At 47.6% G+C, this 13,631-nt stretch overlaps 2 long non-coding RNA genes across 3 annotated transcripts; one reads left to right on the top strand and one right to left on the bottom strand.

The window, feature by feature from the left end:
• The first annotated feature begins 6,179 nt into the window (after nucleotides 1-6,179).
• LOC136610673 (uncharacterized) lies at nucleotides 6,180-7,817 on the top strand. The gene is made up of 3 exons (XR_010790144.1): nucleotides 6,180-6,497; nucleotides 6,897-7,004; nucleotides 7,529-7,817. It is a non-coding gene; the product is annotated as an uncharacterized lncRNA (long non-coding RNA).
• Nucleotides 7,818-9,295: 1,478 nt separating this feature from the next.
• Nucleotides 9,296-13,073, bottom strand: LOC136610672 (uncharacterized). 2 transcript variants are annotated; one of them, XR_010790143.1, is made up of 4 exons: nucleotides 12,750-13,073; nucleotides 11,676-11,783; nucleotides 11,026-11,199; nucleotides 9,296-9,593 (listed from the first exon to the last, which is right to left on the bottom strand). It is a non-coding gene; the product is annotated as an uncharacterized lncRNA (long non-coding RNA). The 2 variants fall into 2 exon arrangements; XR_010790142.1 differs by lacking the exon at nucleotides 12,750-13,073 and having other exon boundaries at nucleotides 11,676-11,855.
• Nucleotides 13,074-13,631: the final 558 nt, after the last annotated feature.

The following is a 13,631-nucleotide window of genomic DNA, read 5'->3' as shown; positions in this document are numbered from 1 at the left end:
AAGCTCTATGTAGAGAGTGCAAGAAGTGACATTGCGGCTTCCTGCACAGGACCTGACAATCATGTGATCACCAGCGAACCCCAGCATATCGGAGCTGCAGGGTCTTAGCAGACTCTTGACCAGCTCTGACAGTGACTACTATCACACTAGGGAGATGTTTTCACTTGTAACTGGAGCACATGTGGATGCTCCAGTTATGGTGGAAAGGTATCAAATGAAATACAGCATTAATACTGGCTACTTATTTTGAATTTCACCTTCTCTAAGGGATTGAATCACTAAACTGAGTTAATTCTAAACTATTGAATTTATATATTTTATGATTTTGTATTTCAGCCTTCTTTGTGATCACAGCTAAATAACCCACAGGTATACAAGATCGGGCATTATGTCCACTGTGGAATGCTAGGTGACGCCGGACGCCTTGCGCCGTTGAGAAATCCTTTGTTACATCATCACGTAGCATCCCACGTTACCAGGACTGAGACGCACGGTGGAACGCATGGCAACTACACACGTTACATGCGCCCTGGGCAGTGACTGACATCAGACCTATACGCCACGGGCTCATACGAAGATGCCACTAGGATGTGCAGACCTAGATATATAAGTAAGTAAGATTTTATACTACTGTTAGGCTTAATAAAGGGGTATGCGAACCCCGAAATGTGTTGCCTGTGACTACTGTCTTGTTATGCTGAATGCTGACTACTATTTGGAAACTGACTAAATAGAGAAACTAAGGAAGAATTACCATGGTTTCTACACTTTTCAAAGCAAACCTGCAGCGGGGGAGATGGCTGATCCCAGATCCCCCCAGTGAAGTAAGTGACTTCCACTTTGCATAAGAATTTACCCATAGGTGGCTAAATAGAGAAAGGGGTTGAGCTTTTTTTTTCTCTTGTTTTTACATTGTTTATTGCTGAGGCTGGATACTCCAGTTTACTTCCCCATGCTGCTGTCCTGATCTGATTAGAACATACACCTGGGGGAGTATAAGGCTGAAGTGGACCCTTTGGTGTGAAGTTCTGTCTAATGACGGACCCCACACCAGACAAGTAAGTCCACCCTCTTCTGGATTTTCCAAAAAAATCTTCACCACTATTCTCTTTTCCATATTTGGAGTGCAGAAACCTCACCCTGTTGTACTTTGTTCTTTTTGGGTTTTAAGAATTTTGTGCATTGATGATTGTTTATTGGCGGTTTTTGAAAAATGTGGCTTGTAAATATTATTTGAAAATAATGCATTTTTCTAATTTTTACTGGAAGTTAACTTCAATGATAAAGGGGTTGTTTTACAATCACAACCTATTTTTGAAAAGAAGCCAGCCTAACAATCAGCTGATTGGAGCAGGTCCAGCTATTCTAGCTCTCAATAATTAGCTCTTATTGTCATGGGAAAATTGTGTCTGACTTTTCGATGAAAATGTAAAATTTTATCATTATTCCATAATTATATTTTTTTATCTTAACTTGTATTAGGAAAATTTACATTTATCTGCAACAACTTTGTACATTTTCATTATTATTTGTTTACTGGAGTATGCCAGTGCCCTCAAACTTTCATCTTGATTGGCCAGGCCATAAAGTCATCCCGATTTTACCAAAATTAAATTGGGTTAGATTGAACAGATTCTTGGTGAAAATCGCTGAAAAATCATATTTTCCATAATACCTCTAGCAAAGATCAGAATGCAGCCAATAAGCAGCCAGGGTGCCCTGCTAATGTCACCAAATGTGTCCTCCATCTGGCATATGGGCAGCAGTTTCTTGGTCTGTTGTTAGGACTAGATATTCTACAGAGGATATATTGCTGCTGGTGTGAAAGCTTTTTTGATGAGATTATATTGGAGGGAAAAGAGACTGCTGCATCAATCTTTTATATCCCTCTATAAAACGTGGTCTGTTTTTAATAGAGACACGTGTTATATAGAGGATATATTAGTGCTGGGTGTGAAACCAGCAGAGCACTTAAGCGGTGTTTAATTGGAGGAAGCAGAGAAAATTGCTGCATGACGTTTATATGCCTATATGAATCATGGTCTGTACATTTGGAGAGTATATATTTCTGCTGCTGTTAATGTATATAGCAGCAAAACAGACAGACAAAATGTGCTTTGGCATGGCGAATATTTCAGTTCTCTGTTTGTGGTCTCAAACGTTGTTCAAAATCACCATTCAGGCCATCACAATTTATTTGCAGACCTTATGCAGCTAGCAGTGGGTTTGGGGAATTCAATTATGCTGCACCAAACAGGGACAGCTCACAAAAGATATAATCTATACTCTGTGGCATTCTGTTCTCACACATTCTACCTCCCAGGGATTGCAGATTATTTAGTTGTCAAAGCTTTTTTGTTTATATAAAACAAAAAAGAAAACCAAACAGGGAAACAGCAAATGCAAACAGTGCATGTGAGCAGCCTCAGATGTCTTTGAAAGTCACCAGTCTGCTCACATGACTTGTGTAGCCTGGGCTTTCTTTGAAACTGCGCATGATGACAAAACAGTAGTCATCTGTAAGATCTTCGGTAAGCAATTAAAACGCAGCAAGAACATAAAAAAACCTCAACACAATGTGTCACATGAAATCATAAAATCATAGAATCATCAAATAGTAGAGTTGGAAGGGACCTCCAGGGTCATCAGGTCCAACCCCCTGCTCAGTGCAGGAGTCACTAAATCATCCCAGACAGATATTTCCCCACCCTTTGTTTGAACACTTCCATTAAAGGAGAACTCACCACCTTCCAAGGTAACCTGTTCTACTCATTGTTCACCCTCACTGTCAGAATTTTTTTTTCTAATATCTAATTTGTGTCTCCTCCCTTTCAGTTTCATCCCATTGCTTCTAGTCTTTCCTTGTGCAAATGAGAATAGGGCTGATTCCTTTGCACTGTGACAGCCCTTCAGATATTTGTAGACAGCTATTAAATCTCTTCTCAGCCTTCTTTTTTGCAAGATAAACATTCCCAGATCCTTTAACCGTTCCTCATAGGACATGATTTGCTGACCGCTCTCCATCTTGGTAACTTTTCTCTGAACTTGCTCCCATTTGACTACGTTTAATTTAAAGTGGGGTGCCCAGAACTGGACACAGTATTCCAGATAGGGCCTGACTAAGGAAGAGTAGAGGAAGATACTTACCGCACATGATCTAGACTCTATGGTTCTCTTAATATATCCCAGAATTGTGTTTGCCTTTTTGGCTGCTGCATCACATTGTTGACTCATGTCCAATCTATGATCTATTAGTATTCCAAAGTTCTTTTCACATGTGCTGCTGCTTAGCCCAATTCCTCCCATTCTGTATGGGCATTTTTCTTGCCCAGATGTAGGACTTTGCATTTCTCTTTGTTAAATACCATTCTATTAGTCACCACCCACTGTTCAAGCTTTTCTAGATTTTTTAAAATAGTCTCGCTCTCTCTTCCTTAGTGTTAGCTATCCCTCCTAGCTTTGTGTCGTCGGCAAATCTGATCAGCTTCCCATCAATTCCCTCCTCCAGATCATTTATAAAAATGTTGAACAACACTAGGCCTAGGACAGAGCCTTGTTACCCCACTTGATACATTCTTCCACTTGGATGTGCAGCCATTTATGACCACTCTTTGAGTACGATGACTCAGCCAGTTGTGAATCCACCTAACAATTGCCTTGTCAATCCCATATTTAGTCATTTTTTCAATAAGCATGCTATGAGATACTTTGTCAAATGGATATACTATATCCACTGCATTTCCCTGATCAACCCAGTCAGCGATTCTGTCATAGAAGGAAATTAGATTCGTCTGGCATGACTTTTTTGTTACAAACCCATGCTGGCTCTGGTTAATTATTCCATTTTTATCCAAGTACTTGCATACATACGGTTTAATAATTTGTTCAACATTCTGCTGCCTCTTCCATTGCCTCTTCCTCCATCTCCCTCCCTGTTCATGCAGTAGTTTCTGAGCACAGAGAATCAATTTTCTGTATGGCAGTAGCACCCCTACTTCAGACCTCTCCTCCGCAATTGATAATTCGGCGGCCGTCTTCAGAACTAGGAGTGGAAAACAGAGAACAAAAGTTGAGCCACCACCTTCACTGACATTGACATCTACCCAATATTCTAGAGTGTCCCAGGTTAGCAGCCAGCCCTCCATCCCCTTATGGGTAAGTAAACAAGAAAAAATGCCACTCCAATCATAGCACAGAGCCTGAAAGCAAGCATTGCACAGCTGCTTACAATGGAAATGCTGTGCTTCAGGCTAGTGGACACAGACAGTCCATGCTAACCCACAGTAACAGATGCCCAGATGCCATTTCTTTGCCCAAAAAGCCATCCCTGTCCTGCCATGATAACTTGGCCCTGGCTTTGAAGAACACTGTTAGTGGGAGGGTGCACCTAAATACAGACACATGGTCCAGTAAGCATGTCCAGGGGTATAACATATCCTTAACAGCACACTAGGTCAATGTCCTGCAGGTAGGGCAAAAAGTTGAGAGAGGTGGTCAAGATTTGTGAGACAATTAAAGGGGTTGTCCCGCGGCAGCAAGTGGGGTTGTACACTTCTGTATGGCCATATTAATGCACTTTGTAATATACATCGTGCATTAAATATGAGCCATACAGAAGTTATTCACTTACCTGCTCCGTTGCTGGCGTCCCCGTCGCCATGGTGCCGTCTAATTTCAGCATCTAATCTCCCGATTAGACGCGCTTGCGCAGAAGGGTCTTCTCCCTTCTCTTCGGTCTCGGCACGAGCGGCGTTCTGGCTCCGCCCCCTTCTACGCATCATCGCGTAGCTCCGCCCCGTCACGTGTGCCGATTCCAGCCAATCAGGAGGCTGGAATCGGCAATGGACCGCAGAGCCCACGGTGCACCATGGGAGAAGACCCGCGGTGCATCGTGGGTGAAGATCCTGGTGGCCATCTTGGCTGCAAAGAAGAAAGAAGCTGCAGAGACGGGATTCGGGTAAGTAAAATTATTATTTTTTTTTTATCACGTCCCTTGGGTTTGTCCCGCGCTGAACGGGGGGGGGTCTATGAAAAAAAACAAAAAACGTTTTGGCACGGGACAACCCCTTTAACATTATCTGTCCTCACCACCCTCCTCCTTCTCTTCCTCCACCTCTTAATACCACCTTTCAATACCCTCTACATTGGCATTGATATCGATATTGGACAAAATCTGACCTCCACACGGGGCAAGTACCAAAATGCAGTCCAAAAAACTAATTTGTCTAGAGCAGAGTTTCCTAAAATGTGTTCCATGGAGCCCCAAGGGCTCCGCGAGCAACAGTCAGGGGCTCTGAGTGATGGTCTAGGTTTCTTAGCACTACTAACCACTGTGGCAGTGTTCGGACAGGCTTTAGTGAAGAACAGGACCTGCAGTGGAATATCAAAGCAGATCAGACGAGCCAGCTCCGGTCATGTGATCCGCTTTACTGTGTCACCACAGGTCCTGTACCTCACTAAAGCCTGTCCAGCCGCTGTTGCAGCAGTGAGTAGAGCAGGGACCAATGGCGGGGGCATATTACCAAAGGAGGCCTGAGTTCTCCTATGCGGCCGATTCAGCCAATCAGCTGGCTGGAATCGGCACCACGTGACACAGCGGCGTGCCCGCGCATTGCCGTGCACAGGATTGTGCGGCCTGAGTTCTCCTGTGCGGCCGATTCAGCCAATCAGCCGGCTGGAATCGGCACCACGTGACACAGCGGCGTGCCCGCGCATTGCCGTGCACAGGATTGTGCCTTGCCCGCGGTTTACATGCCACTCGTGTGTGTGCACAGACAGTTAATGATTTGGCAGGTATTTTTTGTGCTTTTGCCAAAGGTGATTATTTCTTTTGCGCAAGTGGATTTGCCAGCGGAAGTTTTACACAGGACTACTAAAAGCCAAGGTAAGCTGCTGCATCTGCTCATTTAATTGCGCTCTTACTTCCCCTGCGCGCATTGGCGGAGAGGCGGCCAATTCTGCATGACGCTGCATTGTCGCCACGATCCCCAGCATGCCGCTGCATGCATTGTCGCCGCTGCATTGTCCACAAGCGCGATCCCCAGCACGCCGCTGCATTGTCTCCGCGATCCCTAGCATGCCGCTGCATGCATTGTCGCCGTTGCATTGTCCACGAGCGCAATCCCCAGCATGCCGCTGCATTGTCGCCGCGATCCCCAGCATGCCGCTGCATTGTCGCCGCGATCCCCATATGCACGCCATGCGGCCTATTCACACGCCGTGCGGCCTGCATATTACCAAAGGAGGCCGCAGTTCTCCGGCGCGGCCGATTCAGCCAATCAGCTGGCTGGAATAGGCACCACGTGACACAGCGGCGTGCCCGCGCATTGCCGTGCACGATGAGCTGTGCCCGCGCGTCACGTGGGCTGTGACGTCACCGAGCCTTGCATTTGCCCGCGGATTTTGAACAGTATTGATCTACGGAGGAAGCAAGCTGATGGTTGGAGCCTTTGCCCCAATTTACAAGATGGGAGAGTATGATTTGTGCGCTACGTGTGGTGAGTACTCACCTGAGATTTGTGCGCTGTGCGCTACGTGTGGAGACGCCGTCACCTGAGATTTGTGCGCTGTGCGCTACGTGTGGAGACGCCGTCACCTGAGATTTGTGCGCTGTGCGCTACGTGTGGAGACGCGGTTACCTGAGATTTGTGCGCCGTGCACTGCTACGTGTGGAGACGCGGTTACCTGAGATTTGTGCGCCGTGCGCTACGTGTGGAGACGCGGTCACCTGAGAGTTGTGCGCCGTGCACTACGTGTGGAGACGCGGTTACCTGAGATTTGTGCGCTGTGCGCTGCTACGTGTGGAGACAACACCCAAGATTTGTGCGCTACATGTGGTGAGTACGTCACCTGAGATTTGCGTGACGCCACCTGACACAACCTGTCTTTTTTGGCAGATTTGTGCGCCTTATTGCAAAATTACGTGTGGAGAGGATCCTGACGTTTGGACGCGTTTCGAGAAGAATTTCGCTTCGCTCGGACACCATCTGACATCACTCGGCGAGGTAAGCAGCTGCTGCATCTGCCAAATTTTTCATTGCTTGCATCTGCTCATGTGTACATGCAGGCCTGCGTGTGTACATGCAGGCCTGCGTGTGTACATGCAGGCCTGCGTGTGTACGTGCATGTGTGTGTGCACATGCATGCGTACGTGCGTACATGTATGTATGTATGCATGTATTTATGCATGCATGCATACATGCATGTATGTATAGATGTATGTGTGCATAGATGCATGCATGTATAGATGCATGCATGCCTGTATAGATGCATGCCTGTATAGATGCATGCATACATGTATGTATAGATGCATGCATACACGCATGCATGCGTAGGCGCATGCGTGTATGCATGCACAGCCGTATGCATAGACGCATGCATGGATGCAGGCACAGATGCATGCATGTATAATTATTCTGATCTGGTTGGGGGAGTAGTGGTCATTGTAAGTGGGTTGAGCGGATCTAGGAATCAGTAATAATGGTGGGATGTGACTGTTAACCTGCTGATTTCTCGTCATTTCCTGCAGATCTGACGTCCTTGAGAACGGGAAGGCTGGCGGACAGTGAAGAGACCCTCGACGTTCAGCAATCTTGAAACCCTTCTTTTTATGAACTGTTTTTTCCCAGTGACTCCCTTTTTTTTAATACGTTTTTAAAAAAAAAAAAGAATTATGACGCAGGATCATGAAAAACTGCGCAATATTTTACTGCAATGCAGTAAACAGAAAAGACCCATAAACACAGCCGCCTTTGGTCTATATCACGGAATGAACCTTGTTGTAACATCCACACTAGCAATAAATTATAAAATCTGAATTGGGTGGAGTCTGTCGTGTTTTGACTATACGTTGCAGTTGGTGGTGTGCCCTGTCCTGCTCCTGATGCAGTTGGCGGTGTGCCCTGTCCTGCTCCTGATGCAGTTGGCGGTGTGCCCTGTCCTGCTCCTGATGCAGTTGGTGGTGTGCCCTGTCCTGCTCCTGATGCAGTTGGCGGTGTCTGTTATGTGGCATGTGTATGACTCCTGTTCTGTGGTGTGGCTCCTCGGATCTGCTAGGGCCCAGTTCTTAAGATCGCTGGGCCGCCCTCTTACTGGGCTGATGTCCCCGCTTAGGTAGGGCCACTGTCATCCTCCCTGTAGCACAGGCTTGGTTGCCTGGATTCTGTGTGACTCTCCTGTGTTCCCTGTGTGCGTGTATACTACTAGACTACCACTCCTTTAGTCACGATCGTGTGGGCCCTCTGCTTTATCTGCTCACACGATTGTAACAGTCAGTTCAGAAAGCCACTGACTACTCCTTTCTTTTTGGGCCCAGTGGTGCATACAGACATAACATTAGGGCCACACTGTGTATACTTGTGAACACGAGACAAAACAGGGGTATCCATTTCGGAGGTTCAATCCTTTTGATGTACAATATAGAAAAAAAAAGGTCTTGAAAAGGACATGTTTTCTAAAAATTAAATATTATTTGGTCTCCGAAATTGCATTAATTCCTAAAAATAAATGTGGGGTCAAAATACTCCTGACCCTCTCAGAGAATACATTAAGGGGTGCAGTTTTTAAAATGTGGTAATTTGTAAGGGTATCTATCATTATGACTAAGGATGAGCGAGTATACTCGGTAAGGCACTACTCGTTCGAGTAATGTGCCTTAAACGAGTATCTCCCTGCTCGTCCTTAAAGATTCGGGGGCCGCCGCGGGGGAGAGCGGGGAGGAACGGAGGGGAGATCTCTCTCTATCTCCCCTGCGACTCACCTGTCAGCCGCAGCGGTCCCCGAATCTATATGGACCAGCAGGGAGATACTCGTCTAAGGCACATTACTTGAACGAGTAGTGCCTTAGCGAGTATACTCGCTCATCCTTAATTATGACACCCAGCAGCCTTTGCAAACTTGGATTGGTGTAGGAAAGCTAAGTGTTCCTCAAAATTCTGAAAAGTAATGTTAAATTTGTACGTCTCCTAAATGGAAAAAATAAATTTACAAAAGTTTTAAACCGTGCATCCAGAATAAAGTGAACAGATGGAAATCTAGATGTTCGCAGAGATTTGTACAGTATGTTTGCACTTATTTTATATATGACATTTGACAATGTGAAAAAATGAAAATTCAAAATTGTGCAAAGTAGCAATTTTAATAAATATACACAACTTTTAACAGTCCTTTTTTACTACCTAACAGAAGTACAACAAGGGGAAGAAAAAAATGGCACAGTCACTTGGATATGCAAAACCTTTACGGACTTATGATATGTCAAGTGACACATGTAAAGTTCCAAATTTTCGGTCAGTCACTGAGGCGCAAACAGGCTTGTTCTCTAAGGGGATAAATAGCTTAGTGTATAAACTTTGAACCGACTAACGAGGGACAGTGAGCAGCATCACATGCAACCTGACAATCTTCATCGTCCTGCTCCATCAGATCCTGATGATGTATTTCCATAGCAGGTGATGGGCCATTTCCAGCTTTTAAGCGTCCTCCTGAGCCAACATCTGGGAACTTCTGGCTCTCTGGTGATTCAACTCCTGTGGTTGCGAGCACCAGAAACGGTTACCACAGTGCAAGATTCTGACCAAAACGTATCAGCTGACCTAGAAGGAGGAAGAAAAAAAAAAATTAACCCTGCCTGCAATTAGCTTAATTCCGTGGGTTTTCATAGTTATTGCACTGTCCCTGCTTTTCTTCACTCCTACTTTAATAGATAAAGACATCGTATTTGGACAATTGGTATGTTTCTCCGAAGGTTTGTTCAGTTAGTGCAGATTAGGTGCAGTATTGGGATGGAACCTGTACGTTTGCTAAAAAAAGGAATTAAATACTCAAATCTAATGTAATGTCTTTTTCGGCCAATAAGACGAATTTAACACAGCAAGTGTGTGTGTGAGAGAGAGAGAGGGGGTGGCTGAGTAAGTGGGTGAGCATACATGCATGTATACAGGCCTGCATGTACGCATACAGGCCTGCATGTACGCATACAGGCCTGCATGTACGCATACGGCCTGCATGTACACATACGGCCTGCATGTACGCATACAGGCATGCATGTACGCATACATGTACGCATACAGGCATGCATGTACGCATACAGGCATGCATGTACGCATACAGGCATGCATGTACGCATACGGCATGCATGTACGCATACAGGCATGCATGTACGCATACGGCAGGCATGCATGTACGCATAAGGCAGGCATGCATGTACGCATAAGGCATGCATGCATGTACGCATAAGGCATGCACGTACGCATAAGGCATGCACGCACGCATACAGGCATGCACGTACGCATACGGCATGCACGTACGCATACGGCATGCATGTACGCATACGGCATGCATGTACGCATACAGGCATGCATGTACGCATACGGCATGCATGTACGCATAAGGCAGGCATGCATGTACGCATACGGCAGGCATGCATGTACGCCTAAGGCATGCATGCATGTACGCATAAGGCATGCATGTACGCATAAGGCATGCACGCACGCATACAGGCATGCACGTACGCATACAGGCATGCATGTACGCATACGGCATGCATGTACGCATACAGGCATGCATGTACGCATACGGCATGCATGTACGCATACGGCATGCATGTACGCATACGGCAGGCATGCATGTACGCATAAGGCATGCATGCATGTACGCATAAGGCATGCACGCATAAGGCATGCATGCACAAGGCATGCATGCACGCATAAGGCATGCACGCACATGGCATGCACGCACGCATAAGGCATGCACGCACCTAGGCATACAGGCACGCACGTACGCATACAGGCAGGCACGCACGTACGCATACAGGCAGGCACGCACGCATACAGGCATGTACGCATACAGACACGCACGCACGTACGCATACAGACACGCACGCACGCATACAGACACGCACGCATACAGACACGCACGCATACAGGCACGCACGTACGCATACAGGCATGTACGCATACAGGCACGCATGCATGTACACATGAGCAGATGCAAGCAATGAAAAATTTGGCAGATGCAGCAGCTTACCTCGCCGAGTGACGTCACGTGATGTCCTAGCGAAGCGAAATTCCTCTCCAGAAGAGTCGTCCTCTCCAAAAGGCGGGGGGCAAATGTGAGATCAGCACCTAAAACGCCAATCTCCGGTTCAGTACGTTGTACAAAACGCAGCCAAATGTCAGGTTCCTCTCCACACGAGTCGTCCTGTGGAAAACGGAGAGCATATCACCAAATGCAAGCAAAAATGCACATATCTGGTGATGCAGGAGAAAACCGGCAAATATGCGCATATCAGCAGATGTAAGCGAACACCTGCAAATATGCGCCAAATATGCGCATATCAGCAGATGCAAGCGAACACCTGCAAATATGTGCCAAATATGCGCATATCAGCAGATGCAAGCGAACACCTGCAAATATGCGCCAAGTATGCGGATATAAGCAGATGCAAGCGAACACCTGCAAATATGCGCCAAATATGCGCATATCAGCAGATGCAAGCGAACACCTGCAAATATGCGCCAAATATGCGCATATCAGCAGATGCAAGCGAACACCTGCAAATATGCGCCAAGTATGCGCATATCAGCAGATGCAAGCGAAAACCTGCAAATAAGCGCCAAATATGCGCATATCAGCAGATGCACGCGATCAAAATTTGGGCAGATGCAGCAGCTTACCTCGCTGAGGGATGTCAGATGGTGTCCGAGCAAAGCGAAATTCTTCTCGAAACGTGTCCAAACGTCAGGATCCTCTCCACACGTTATTTTGCAATAAGGCGCACAAATCTGCAAAAAAAGACAGGTTGCGTCAGGTGGCGTCGCGCAAATCTCAGGTGACGTACTCACCACACGTAGCGCACAAATATTGGGTGTTGTCTCCACACGTAGCAGCGCACAGCGCACAAATCTCAGGTAATCGCGTCTCCACACGTAGCAGCGCACAGCGCACAAATCTCAGGTAACCGCGTCTCCACACGTAGCAGCGCACAGCGCACAAATCTCAGGTAACCGCGTCTCCACACGTAGCAGCGCACAGCGCACAAATCTCAGGTAACCGCGTCTCCACACGTAGCAGCGCACAGCGCACAAATCTCAGGTAACCGCGTCTCCACACGTAGCAATGCAGCGGCATGCTGGGGATCGTGCTCGTGGACAATGCAGCGGCGACAATGCATGCAGCGGCATGCTGGGGATCGCGCTCGTAGACAATGCAGCGGCGACAATGCATGCAGCGGCATGCTGGGGATCGCGGCGACAATGCAGCGGCATGCTGGGGATCGCGCTCGTGGACAATGCAGCGGCGACAATGCATGCAGCGGCATGCTGGGGATCGTGCTCGTGGACAATGCAGCGGCATGCTGGGGATCGCGGAGACAATGCAGCGGCATGCTGGGGATCGCGCTCGTGGACAATGCAGCGGCGACAATGCATGCAGCGGCATGCTGGGGATCGCGCTCGTGGACAATGCAGCGGCGACAATGCATGCAGCGGCATGCTGGGGATCACGGCGACAATGCAGCGGCATGCTGGGGATCGCGGCGACAATGCAGCGGCATGCTGGGGATCGCGCTCGTGGACAATGCAGCGGCGACAATGCATGCAGCGGCATGCTGGGGATCGCGGCGACAATGCAGCGGCATGCTGGGGATCGCGCTCGTGGACAATGCAGCGGCATGCAGAATTGGCCGCCTCTCCGCCAATGCGCGCAGGGGAAGTAAGAGCGCAATTAAATGAGCAGATGCAGCAGCTTACCTTGGCTTTTAGTAGTCCTGTGTAAAACTTCCACTGGCAAATCCACTTGCGCAAAAGAAATAATCACCTTTGGCAAAAGCACAAAAAATACCTGCCAAATCATTAACTGTCTGTGCACACACACGAGTGGCATGTAAACCGCGGGCAAGGCACAATCCTGTGTGCACACGAGTGCATGGCAAGGCACTGAGCACGTGAAAGCGCGGGCAAAGCACAATCCTGTGCACGGCAATGCGCGGGCACGCCGCTGTGTCACGTGGTGCCGATTCCAGCCAGCTGATTGGCTGAATCGGCCGCACAGGAGAACTCAGGCCTCCTTTGGTAATATGCATGGCGGGGGGTGGCAATGGGGGACCTTATTACTACTGGGACTATAATAGGGGGTCATCTATTACTACTGGGGCTGCAATAGTGGGTCGCCTATTTCTACTGGGGCTGCCATCGGGGTCACCTATTACTACTGGGGCTGCAATAGGGAGTCATCTATTACTACTGGGGCTGCAATAGGGGTCACTATTACTACTGGGGCTGCAATAGGGGGTCAACTATTATTACTGGGGCTGCAATAGCGGGTCACTATTACTATTGGGGCTGCAATAGAAGTCGCCTATTACTTCTGGGGCTGCAATAGGGGGTCACCTAGTACTACTGGGGCTGCAATAGGGGGTCACCTAGTACTACTGGGGCTGCAATAGGGGTCACCTATTACTACTGGGGCTGCAATAGGGGTCACCTATTACTTCTGGGGCTGCAATAGGGAATCACCTTTTACTACTGGGGCTACAATAGGGGTCACATATTACTACTGGGGCTGCAATAGGGGTAACCTAGTATTACTGGGGCTGCAATAGAGTCACCTATTACTACTGGGGCTGCAATAGA

Source organism: Eleutherodactylus coqui, chromosome 2 (assembly GCF_035609145.1).
Source record: "Eleutherodactylus coqui strain aEleCoq1 chromosome 2, aEleCoq1.hap1, whole genome shotgun sequence".
Lineage (NCBI taxonomy): Eukaryota > Metazoa > Chordata > Amphibia > Anura > Eleutherodactylidae > Eleutherodactylus > Eleutherodactylus coqui.
The sequence above is the reverse complement of the archived record's forward strand: the minus strand, read 5'-3'. Positions and strand labels throughout refer to the sequence as shown.